Genomic DNA, 12,127 nt, shown 5'->3' on the forward strand with positions numbered 1-12,127 from the left:
GACAGAAAATATAGGGTCTCATAGAGTGCACCAAACGCTGGTCACGTGGTGACCGGACGCTGGGTTCCAGCGTCCGTTCAATGGCGACAGACAGCGTGCAGGCGTCGGTCATCGACCGAACGCTGGCCGTATGCATCCAGTCAAGGTGACGTGTGATGACGTAGGCAGAGCAGTGTTGCTGGAGGTGACCGGACGCTGGTGCTGCGTCCGATCATGACCCACCGGATGCATTCAGTCATGTCCGGTACCTTACTAGAAATGACCGAACGCTGGGGTTGTTGCATCTGGTCAGTTCAAGCTGGTGCGTCCGATCGTCAGATGACCGTTGAGATCGGATGAACAGCGTTTGAAGAAGGGGACACATGGCGTGCATTGCATGACCGGACGTTGAGGTCCAGCATCCGTTCGATCGGACCGGAGCGTCCGGTCGTCCTGACTTTTGCCCAGTGAAGGGGTAACAGCTCTATTTGTTCATGGGGTTATAAATAGAAGCCATGGTCAGCCTTGGGCCGGTAGCTGAGCACACTAGAGCCTGAGTGGCTTGTGTAGTAGTGCTTGGGAGCCCTCCATCTCACATACACTTGATAGTGATCATTCGATTGTGTGAGAGAGCGATTCTAGTGCGATTGCATCGTGAGGTTGCATCGAGTGGCACTAGGTGATCAAGTTGCAAGCCAGTGGTGCTTGTTACTCTTAGAGGTTGCCACCTCCTAGATAGCTTGGTGGTGGTCTCTGTCGAAGCCCGCAAGAAGCTTGTGTGGTGCTTCGGAGAAGAGCTTTGTGAGGGGTATTGTGCTCGCCCCGCGAGAGCCACGAAGAGCAACTCTAGTTGAGCGTGTCATTGAGCTACCCTCACTTTTAGGGTAGGTTCTTGTGGTGCCCGACATGCGGGCTTGGCGGGTGATGCCAATTAGCCGCCGAACCACTAAGTGAGCGGTCGACACAACAGGGACTAGCTTGTTGGCAAGCACGTGAACCTCGGGAGAAAAATTGCCGTGTCAACCTTGTTCTTCCCATTGGTTTGCATCCTCGTTACACAAGCTTGTAATTACTTTCATATACATTGTGCTTGTGTAGTTGCTCTTGTAATTAGTTAGCTTCTGTAGCTTACTAGTTACCTTCTTGCTTGTGTAGCATAGAAGTAGCTCCCTTGCGTGGCTAATTTGGTTTGTGTAACCTTGTTAGTCACTTTGCTTAGTTTGTGTAGCTAAGTATTTTCGCTCTCTAATTTGGCATTGGTTGCCTTGTTATTGAGCATTGCTAGTGAGCATTAGGTGACTTTGTGCTTTTGCTTACTAGCATGTGTAGGAGCTCCCTTGTTGCTTAAAGTACTAGTGGCATAGGTTTGTGTGACCTTGCTCCTAGAATTGGTTACGTGAGCTCTAGCTAGCCCGGCACCTTTGTTGCTTGATTAGTATCTTTGGAAGGTGCTAGAGAACATAGATAGAGGGGTGTAGTCTTGGCTAGACCGATCGTTTTAATTTCACACTTGTTTCGGTTAGCCGACGCGATTAATTTTAGAAAAGATTATTCACCCCCCCTCTAGTCCACCATCTTGACCCTACACGCGGGCCTTGTTCCCTTCAGTTCACGGTGGTGGCCACACCACAAACATTGTTGGTGTGATCTCGCAAGAGTATAAACCCCTCTGATGTACAATAATGGTGCGCGCAAGCACCGAGTGATAAAAGGTGTGCAAACCTCACTAAACGCTAGGCCTAAACCTAGAGCAAGCGCATAAGCGGTGGTCTAATCAACCTAAGCGCTTCGCAAAGCACCTACACTAATCACCTAATGAATCACTAAGCACTATGCAAGTCGAGATCACTAATATGGTGTATCAACACCCTTGGTATGTTTCCTTAGCTCTCCACATCTCAAATGGTCGATTGGGGGTCTATTTATAAGCCCCACCGAGAAAGTAGCAATTGGGGGAGAAACCCAGCTTTCTGCTACTAACCGGACGCTGCTGTCGTCCTGATCGGACATGTCCGGTCGCGCTGGTGCCACTCTGGAACCTCTCTAGACTCGATCAGATGTTGTACTTTGTGCGTCCAGTTGTCCAGTGCCACTGCGTCTGGGCACGCTAAAAACATTGCCATGACAAAGAATAGTGTCATCGGTGCGTCCGATCACTGCTTCGCTCAGCGTCCGGTCACAGCTGCTGACGCCTGCAGTTGTCGAGCAACTAATCGGACATGTTCGGTCCCTATAAGGGCCACGTTCGGTCACCTCTATCGAGCTCGTTTCTTCACGATCTTGCGTCCGGCTTGGTTCCCATCTTCGTGCTTGGACTATGCTTGATATCTTGGGTCTTCTCTTGTGCTTCTAGGGTCTTGCTTATGGTGTTGATCGTGGGATCATCATGTCGCCTTCGTCTAAGTCATGTCTTGCACTCTATTGAACTACAAAACAATTACTTGCAAATTCATTAGTCTAATTTCGTTGCATTGGTCATCAGACACCAAAATCCAAAGTAAATGGGCCTAGGGTCCATTTTCCTTACACCGCCCCCAGAGGTCAGGCGAGGCAGAGCCCGCGGCCTTGGGGTCAGGTGAGGCAGAGCCCGTGGCCTTGGTGTCGGGCAAGGCGGACCCACAGTCTTGGGGTCAGGCGAGGCAGAGCCCTCTCCCAGAAGTCGAGCGAGGCAGAGTGCACGACCTTGGGGTCGGGCGAGGCGGAGCCCTCCCTCATAGGTTGGGCGAAGCAGAGCCCACGCACCTAGGGGTCCATTGGAGCTGTAGTCGCACTCTTAACTATTGAATGAATCAACGCTGATGACCATTAGCCCTCCTCTTCGAGTACCCTAGTATTGTTCCTCGACAAGAATGTTTTGAGAATTTCTAGTTTTTTTTACATTATCCCATATTCATAGTGTATGTTTTGAGACACCAACGAGCCTCCATTCTTCCGAGCAACAAGGAGATGTTGCGATGTACTGAAAACACATGTTGCAAGCGTATGTTTCATATGTATGTTGCAATTGTTTTATGCGTGAAGGGACCATTACGCCTAATAGGGGGTGAATTAGGCAACTTAAAATTCTAACTCCAAAACTATGGCCTCTTTTTCTAACCCTAGCAAAACCTATGCAATAGATAAACTATCTAGATGTGCAACTATGGTTTTGCTAGTGTATAGCTATCTCTACCGCAAACGTAGTAAAGTAAACAATGTAAATGCGGAAGCTAAAGAGCAAGGTAGAGATATGCAAACTCCCGTCGATGACTTCGGTATTTTTACCGAGGTATCGAGAAGTGCGCAAGCTTCCCCCTAGTCCTCGTTGGAGCCCCTCGCAAGGAATCCCTCGCAAGGGCCAAGCTCCCGGTTGGGTAACTCCGTGGATAGCCTCGGGCCTTCCCCACGCGCAAGTGGGTCTCCGATGTGCCTCTTGGCAAGCCTCTCTCGGATGCTCCCCGCCGTCTTCACTATCAAGCTTCTGGCCAAAATGCCGTGGGCCTTGTTCCCTCCGGTACACGGTGGCGGCCACACCACAAACGCGGTTGGTGTGATCTCGCAAGACTTCAAGCCCCTCCGATGTACAACACTTGTGCTCGCAAGCACGGGGTGGCAAGAGGTATGCAAACCTCACTAAACACTAGGCAAACACCTAGAGCAAGCGCATAAGCGGTGGTCTAATCAACTTAAGCACTTCGTAAAGCACTTATGCTAATCACCTAATAAAACACTAAGCACTATGCTTGTGGAGATCACTAAAATGGTGTATCAACACCCTTGGTATGTTTCCTCAGCTCCACACCTTTCAAATGGCCGGTTGGGGGTTGTATTTATAAGCCCCACTGAGAAAGTAGCCATTGCGGTCGAACTCCCGCAAAACTGCTACTGACCGGACGCTGAATTGTCCTGACCGGACACGTCTGATCGCAGATTTGCCACTCTGGAACCTTACTGTAATCGATCAGACGCTGCTATCCTACGTCCGGTCGGTTGCCACTAGCATCTGGTCTAGCATCCGGTCGCCTGTCTACCGAGCCACTTGCCTAGTGTCCGGTCGCTTGTCCAGCGTCCGGTCCTACATCCGGTCACCATAGTGAGCTCATTTCTTCTCAATCTTGCATATGGCTTGGTTCCAATCTTCATGCTTGGACTTTGCTTGATCTCTTGGGTCTTCTCTTGTGCTCCTAAGGTCTTGCTTGAGGTGTTGATCATCGGATCATCACGTCGCCTTCATCCAAGTCACGTCTTGCACCCTATTGAACTACTAAACAAACACTTGCAAATTCATTAGTCCAATTTGGTTGTGTTGGTCATCAAACACCAAAATCCAAAGTAAATGGGCCAAGGGTCCATTTTCCTTACAATCTCCTCCTTTTTGGTGATTGATGCCAACACGACCAAAGCAAGCAAATAATAAGAATTTTGGAAGTTAAAAACTACCTTCTTGCTAGGATGCAATGCGAAGGGCAAGTTTATATGATACTAATTGACAGATACCAATTAAAGCTTTACTTAAAAGCTTGTCTTGCCCTTTCAAATGTCCCCATGTAATATTATGGATTAAAGCCTAGCTTTCAAAAAAAATCTCCCATTACTTAGACTAACCCATTACTTAGACTAACCCATAATTTACTTCCCTCCCTTTCTCGGACCATTACTACTTGTAACTAAATGCTTGTCTTTGGTCCTTCAAATTCTCCCCCTTTGGCATCAAACACCGAAAAGGAAGACATTAGTAGCATAAGGGAGGGTCAAATTTCATGATCCTTTGTGTATAAAGTGAAATGGATCACAAGATTTGACTCTTACATTATATGGACTAAGCTCCCCCTAAATATATGCATACATATGGTAGAAAGCAAAGCATATGCATAGTTAGCAATTAATTGTACAAGAGAGTTTAATCTATATAATGCATGGAGAAAGCATATAAATATGAAAAGAAATCAATATGATAATGCCAATTGAAGAATGATGCTTAACTTCGGGGACTCCAATTTCCTTACAATGAGACTATTACATTTGATAGGTTTTTTTAAAAAAATGATATTATTTGAACAAGTGTTAGTCTCAAGGCATCCAACTTGTAGAATAAGCTCCCCCTAAATTTGTGCACACAAGTGTTGAATACTTATAACATTTGTGCACATTGATTTAAGTATCAAAAATACTACTTGAAAGATGATATTTGAGAGAGATTATCTACAATTTGGACTTTGGCACATATTAGATAAAAAAAATAAAACAAGCTATGTGCCATGCTTCTAAGCAATTTTAAACCATGTAGGTTTGCTCCAAGAGTTGATAATGAAACCGAGCAAGCCTACCATATGATTTACCTATTGAATGCATGACAAAAGATTTAAGCATGTAAATGCAAACATAGGTATGAAAAGATAACTAGATGCTTAAGATACCAATTGAAAGATATACTGCTTGAAGGAACTATCAATTGAGAGTAATGTCATCTAGTTACCTAACATGGGAAGGGGAATTTGGGTCCATAGTATTCACTAACCCACTTGGTAATGACTTTGTCCATCATGATGCACCCCATGAAATGCACCCAGACTTTGCCAAGTCTCCAAATTCCCCGAAAGTCTGACAGACTTCTCACTTCTCTTTAGGGATCCAAACCTTCTTGGTGCTCTTCATGTTGGAAATGATTTCCTTTAGCACCCAAAAGCGTTTGACCCCATTGTTGGCTTGCTTGTTCACCTTGATGGCCACCACCTTGTTATTTTTCTTCTTCTTCAAGAGATAAGGTGTGGAGGCCTTCTTGTCCACCTTGTTGGTGTAGGTGTTGGAGAGCTTGCTTGTTTGCTTTTTCTCCTTCTTCTTTGCTCCTTCCCCATTCTTCACCTTGCACTCATAGGACTTGTGACCTTCCTTGTGGCACATGTAACAAACCACGGTTTGTTCTTCATCAAGCTTCTTCACTCCCTTGACGGTGTTATCTTGATGAAGTTGGGTTTGCTTCGCCTTGCCTTTCACTTGAGTCAAGTCCTTGGTGAGGCGAGCTACTTCTTTCTTAAGTTGCTCATTCTCCTTTGCAACCTCTTGTGTGCATGTATCTACAACAACTTTCTCAACACAAACTTGGTTGCACAAAGATAAGTCTAAACATAAATCATTACAAGAAGTAGAGGCATCCTTTTTAGACATGTTAAAGATAGAACTTTTCTTTTTAGATGCCTTGGTGGAGGTTGTGCTAACGGCTTCAAGATTAGCAACTTTATTAGTTAGCTCATCATAATGTTTGCACATGGTTTCCATTTTAGCAAGCAAACTATTATATGCTTCTTGTGAGCTAGCTAACTTTTCTTTTCATTTTTCATTTTTCTTTAAAAGTTGCTCATCATTGATTGTGCATGCATTTGTTGTTGCACTAGCCTCAAGTTGCTCAATTTTAGTAGATAGTTCAACATTGAGATTTGCAAAGTTTTCATATTGTTCAAGCAAATTATTGTATGCTTCTTGTGAACTATCTAGCTCTTCTTTTAAATTTTTGAGCTTCTTTTGTTGACTAGTGCAAACTTTAGCATATTTATGATTTTGTTGCACAATTGTATTATAAGAAGGCAAATCATCATCACTATCGCTCTCACTAGAGGATGAGCTTTCATTACCTCATGCCATAAGGCACACACGAGAAGAGCTTGATGATGAGTGCTTGCGCCCTCGCCTCTTGTGATGATCTTCTTCACTTAAAGAATCATCCCATGACCTTATTGATGTGAGGGCTTTGTTCTTGCACGCCTTCTTCTTTGCCTTGGGTGTGGGCTTGTTTGGACAAACTTCCACAAAGTGCCCCAACTCGCCACATCCATAGCATCCTATCTTTCTTTGCTCATTTCTTTGATTAGTGAAAACGAGGTCTTGAATTTGGATGGGCACACCCTTGACATTGAGCCTTACGATCATCTTCTCCACCTTTTTGATAAGTTTGATTGACTCTTCATCAAGGTCGGAGGTGGAGGAGGAAGATTGATCATCATAACTTGATTCTTGTTCATCATCATCACCATCCTCATCTTCTTCTTCTTCACTTGAGGAGCTTGAGCTTGAGCTTGACTCAACTTTCTTGCCCTTCATCTTTTTCTTCTCGCTACAAGCAAGAGCTTTGCCTTTGCTTGATGAAGATGCTTCTCCTTGACCCATCTTACGTGACATTTCAAATGCCACTAGCTTGCCAATGACAATGCCCGGGGTCATGGTGCTCAAGTTCTCCATGTTGTGAAGGATGGTGATGATGCTTGCATATTTCTTTTGTGGTAGAACGGAGATGATCTTCCTCACGATGTCCGCATCATCTAGCTTTAATAATCCTATTGAATGGAGCTCATTGATAATTGGATTTAATCGAGAATACATATCACGAACAAGCTCATCATCATTCATAGCAAAGGAATCATAATTTTGCTTAGCTAGACAATGTTATTGCTCACGGACATTACTTATGCCGTCATGGAGCTCTTGGAGTTTTAACCAAATTTCATGTGCCGTATTTAAGGTGAACACTTGGTTAAACACATCCATGCTAAAGGATTCAAACAAGCAATTCTTAGCTCTAGCATTAAAATACATTTCTTTTTCATCACTCTTTGTGGGCTTTTCAGGATTCTTAATGGGTTTCATCCCATCACGAGTGACTCTCCATACATCTAAATTAGCCGCCTCAAGGTGGCAAGCCATTCTTGCTTTATAGTAAAGGAAGTTAGTGCCATCAAATTGTGGAGGCCTAGTGGTATCCATCCCAACCACTCTACAATCGCGTCGGCTCAACGTCTGTTAAGCCAAGGGTCCAAATATGAGCCAACCTGTCTCTGATACTAATTGAAGGGACTGTTATGCCTAAGAGGGGGGGGTGAATTAGGCAACTTAAAATTCTAACTCTAAAACTATGGCCTCTTTTTCTAACCCTAGCAAAACCTATGCAATAGATAAACTATCTAGATGTGCAACTATGGTTTTGCTAGTGTATAGCTATCTCTACCGCAAACGTAGTAAAGTAAACAATGTAAATGCGGAAGCTAAAGAGCAAGGTAGAGATATGCAAACTCTCGTCGACGACTCCGGTATTTTTACCGAGGTATCGAGAAGCGCGCAAGCTTCCCCCTAATCCTCGTTGGAGCCCCTCGCAAGAAATCCCTCGCAAGGGCCAAGCTCCCGGTCGGGTAACTCCGTGGATAGCCTCGGGCCTTCCCCACGCGCAAGTGGGTCTCCGATGTGCCTCTCGGCAAGCCTCTCCCGGATGCTCCCCACCGTCTTCACTATCAAGCTTCCAGCCAAAACGCCGCGGGCCTTGTTCCTTCCGGTACACGGTGGTGGCCACACCACAAACGCGGTTGGTGTGATCTCGCAAGACTTCAAGCCCCTCCGATGTACAACACTTGTGCTCGCAAGCATGGGGTGGCAAGAGGTATGCAAACCTCACTAAACACTAGGCATACACCTAGAGCAAGTGCATAAGCGGTGGTCTAATCAACCTAAGCACTTCGCAAAGCACTTATGCTAATCACCTAATAAAACACTAAGCACTATGCATGTAGAGATCACTAAAATGGTGTATCAACACCCTTGGTATGTTTCCTCAGCTCCACACCTTTCAAATGGCCGGTTGGGGTTGTATTTATAAGTCCCACTGAGAAAGTAGCCGTTGGGGTCGAACTCCCGCGAAACTGCTACTGACCGGACGCGTCCGGTCATCCCGACCGTTGAGCCGATAGTTTACTGATCGGACGCTGGCCAGCGTCCGGTCGCAGATTTGCCACTCTAGAACCTTACTGTAATCGATCGAACATTGTTGTCCTGCGTCCGGTCGGTTGCCGCCAGCGTCCGGTCCAGCGTCCGATCGCCTGTCTGCCGAGCCATTTGCCCAGCGTCCGGTCGCTTGTCCAGCATCCGATCCTGCACCCGGTCACCACAGTGAGCTCATTTCTTCTCGATCTTGCATACGGCTTGGTTCCAATCTTCATGCTTGGACTTTGCTTGATCTCTTGGGTCTTCTCTTGTGCTCCTAAGGTCTTGCTTGAGGTGTTGATCATCGGATTATCACGTCGCCTTCGTCCAAGTCACGTCTTGCACCCTATTGAACTACTAAACAAACACTTGCAAATTCATTAGTCCAATTTGGTTGTGTTGGTCATCAAACACTAAAATCCAAAGTAAATGGGCCAAGGGTCCATTTTCCTTACAATGCGGATGTTGTAAATGTAGATCGAGATGTTGCATATGTTGGAATGGTTGTACACGTATGTTGCGAAGGTCTGTTTTCAATGTTTCATCTGTGTTTTCGCATGCATGTTGCAAATGTGTGTTTATCTAGATGTTGCATACGTTTCACACATATGTTACAAGTGTTTTATCTGGATATTGTTTATGTTTTGCAATGGTTTTGAAGTATTTTCAGGTGTTTTTCTGCAAGTGTTTCAGAAGCATGTTTCAAGTGTTTCATCTGCCTTCAGGCATATGTTGTAAGTGTTACATCTCAATGTTTCAAAAAAAAATCGGGTGTTGCATCTCCCTCGTCGTTTTTCTGCTGCCTTGCATCGGTGTCTCCTCCTCCTCCGGGCGTCGTCTGGGCATCCGCCGCCCCTTACTTCTCTTCCTGATGCTAGTGACGTTCGGGGCGGTACGGGAAACTTACGTCAGAAGCGGATGGGGACGGCGAGACGGTCCCCACGCGGCATGCGTGCGAGTGGAGGGGGCGCGGGCTCCTACGTGCGCGTGGACGCACGTGAATAGAGCAGCAGGCACCGGCGTCCGGACGCGGACGTCCGGGCGCTATTAGGACCTTTTTTTTTAACTTGTATAGCCTTGCAGTTTTGCCCATGAGAAGCCGGGTGTACAGTCTACAACCCATGAGAGCCCAAGTAATTTTTGGGTGCATAACGGCCACTTTTTTTTGAATCGTTTTGGTCCGTCATGATTAAACCTAGCGTAGACTCGAGTGCTCTTTTCAATTTGTTATTACTTTTGCCGTCTGTATAGAAAAATCTTAATTTTGTTTGACATCATCTTCTTTGTATATGTAGCCTCAATTATACTTCAACACCACTTTGTTTTACTGTGGAAACAAGGTACAGTATTCCAAGAGAACACCTTGTAGGATAGGATCCATCCATTTTCCCATTCGGCAAGTTGTTGTTGTTTTTTTTTTCAGCGGCTGCTTAAGCTGGAGCTGGCTCGGTCCTCACCTAGTCCTCACACAGGAGGGCTCTCCTAACAGCAGCTGCCGCTGCAAACTAGCCGCATGTTGGTTGCAGTAGTTATATCATGCATCGTACTGTAGTCTGTAGCTGATATTTTGTGGACGGATGGTCCGATTTTTCGGTTCGGCGCTCAATTCACATGTGAAAAGTTTCAGTTTAATTATCTGAGTTAGGCGCTCAATTCACCTGATGACTGACAGAACGCAGCTTGCTTTCCACGCGAAGATACTATTTCGGTGGTGGTAGGCTATCTAGCTGTTACTAGCAGTACATGGAAATAGTAGTAAAAACGATACTCCTACTGTTTTGGTGCTGATTGATGTGACGCTGCAGAATTGCAGAGTGCAGATGGCGTTGCGACGATAGGCAGTCCGCATGCACTGGAAAATCTCGCTTAGTGGCCTGTGGCCGGGGCGTTGCGTCTGCTGCAAACTCCACGCACATGGATACGCATGCCTTGCCGACCAGCGACGACGACGCATGGTCCTCTTCGTTTCGCTAAAATTTGGCTTACGCTCATTTGTTTTGTTCGCTGAAAAATACTGTTAAAGTAGTAAACCAGGTGTCATAGATTCAAAGTGCACAGTTATTATACGTACTTGTATTAGCGAGCAGCACTATAGGTTGTGTCGTGGAGCACATTTTATAACTATTTACTGGACTGCCCAGCACTAGCACGGGCACCGGTTGAGTTTGGCCACTGGTCATGGTTCCTGGACCTGTGTTCTTGGACCCGTCGACCGGGCGAGTGAAAAACATGTAATGCTGGCATCGGTTTCGTGTTTCGGTTGGGCAGCACGCAGCAGTGCAGCATCCTCCATTACTCTGTGTCCTGGGTCTCCCACGTACGGCTGTGTTTGGGATCACGAATAGCAGATTGGACGCGTACTCCGGCTTGCGATTGGACGCGTATTCCGGCCATCTCTATCGCCATTGCTAGCGTTGTAGGAAAGCTCGGTGGTTGGTGCTCCGTTGCCGAACAGCTGTGGGCTCTCATGGATCATCCTTTCAACAGTGTATTTGCATTGTACTGCTCCGTGTCATGAAAAGGATCGCTCGGAAAAATTTGACTAGGTTTGTAAAAAATATTAGTAATATTTTATATCTTCAAATAAGTTTTTATGAAAATATATTCAGCGATTATGTATCATAAATATTAATATTTACATTGGAATATGGGTTTGGCATGGAAAAACGGAGAAAACTGTAGCTTCGTGGGATTGGTGAGGTTCCAATGCGCAGCAAAGCTTGCTATCCATAATTTCCCACGACGTGGACCCACGAACCGACCGGTGGTAAATTCCGTTGTACTGCACATGGGTTCATTGAACCAGCGTGTACTATGGAAGTGACGCGACCTTGTTGAGAACGATCGGTTCTTGCTTCTCTAGAATTTGATTTCGACTTGAAATAACTCAAATTTATTCTTCCCCTACGTTGAGTGTGCCATGGAATTAATTAGAATATGACCACCAGTTTCTTTTTTGTTAAACTGGCATCAAGAATTAATTATAAGGTCAAAACTCTAGCTGGTTAGACTTCTCGTGGTGGAGCCTATGCATCAGATACAAGTCTCCACTTAGCACTAATGCTTGTGGCTTGCATGCACAAGTAATTATTCTTTCAATAGTATAATTAAGATAATGTTCTTTTTTATAACGAAGAGTCTATGGTGACTTTGTTAATTTTAAAATATGTCGACCTATTTTTGTATATGATTGTTTGTCTATACTGTGTTTCTAAAACAAAGCTCACATTAACGAGAGTGGAGTGGATGCTATAGATAGAGAGGCACAGAGGAGGAAGAAGGCCATAGAAGGCGAACAACATTGACTTTGAACATATGGTAGTGATAGGGAGGTCCTTGCTAGGATTATTGGAGATTAAATTAATTTTTACTTCAAATAAATCAAATTTATTCCCACCTACCTGCCCTGTTGGGTGTGCCTTGAAAT

Source organism: Miscanthus floridulus, chromosome 1 (genome assembly GCF_019320115.1).
Source record: "Miscanthus floridulus cultivar M001 chromosome 1, ASM1932011v1, whole genome shotgun sequence".
NCBI lineage: Eukaryota > Viridiplantae > Streptophyta > Magnoliopsida > Poales > Poaceae > Miscanthus > Miscanthus floridulus.